Source organism: Aplysia californica, unplaced genomic scaffold (genome assembly GCF_000002075.1).
Source record: "Aplysia californica isolate F4 #8 unplaced genomic scaffold, AplCal3.0 scaffold00513, whole genome shotgun sequence".
Taxonomy (NCBI): Eukaryota; Metazoa; Mollusca; class Gastropoda; order Aplysiida; family Aplysiidae; genus Aplysia; species Aplysia californica.
This window is the reverse complement of record NW_004797783.1, coordinates 185,657-186,831: the sequence shown is the minus strand read 5'-3', so window position 1 is coordinate 186,831 and position 1,175 is coordinate 185,657.

The following is a 1,175-nucleotide window of genomic DNA, read 5'->3' as shown; positions in this document are numbered from 1 at the left end:
ATATGTATATGTATATATATATGTCCACGTGGTTTTATGCACCCCACATAATTTAGCAAAATTCGATCATTTTTTGCATAATTTCTGATTATTTTCCTTCATCATTCTTTGTTAAAATTAACAGAATGGCATAATTTGACATTTTTGGGCTCAATTTGCATAATTTCAAAATTTTTCTTGCATAAAACGACGGGGACAAATATACATGTATGTTAACTTATAACGAATATACAAAAGCGACAGGCAAATTTCATTGGACACACGATGCGGAAAGAAGCATTGGGGAATATTGTAACAACAAGCAATGTTGATGGAAAGAGGGGCAGAGGCAGACCAAGGGAAAAGATACTGGTCAAGATGACAACATGGCTGGGAGCAGCAAGAACAGACACCATTGCTGCAACGCAAGACAGAGTAATGTGGAGGTCCATGATCGCCCACGCCAGTCGGCAAGGCACCGGATGATGATGATGATGATGATGATGATGATGATGATGATGATGATGATGATATGTATTAAAATGATGAAATACACGTACACCGATTTGAACCTATCTCCCACCACACCTACGCGTCTGTGGTACTCACTCGAAATAATTTAATAAGGAAATTTCTCGAACTAAAAATAGATCTGTGCGTGAAGAGTCAGTGACTATATATATTACATATATCTCCAAGTCGTGCATGTCTCGACCTTCTCTCTTGACCTCGACCTTGCGTCTGCTCGACGAGTGAACCGGGCAATGAGTCGCTTTAGCAAAATCCGGATAATATGTTAGTGCACCTCTTCATCAAATAACATGATAAATGAACCGCTTCGACAAATGGGTTAGAACCACTTTGAAAAAAATGGTTAGCATCACTTCAACAAATGGGTGCACCCACTTCTATTCGGCAAGCGGGTCAGGAAAGGGAGTTATTAAGGCTCGGACTTTGGACCGTGTTTCAATTATAATTATCCGATTATCCGGATAGACTATCCGGATTTTGACCACCTCTGCTCGACGTGAGCCAGCATGACTTAGTGTCTGGCTGGTGAAGAGTAAGTGGATGGATGGATGGATGGAGGGAGGGAGGGAGGGAGTGAGTGAGGGAGGGATGGAGGGAGAGAGGGAAGCGTGACAAAATGTGACACAATCTCATGACGTAACGCACGAGGCCTGCTGTCCTTGTGT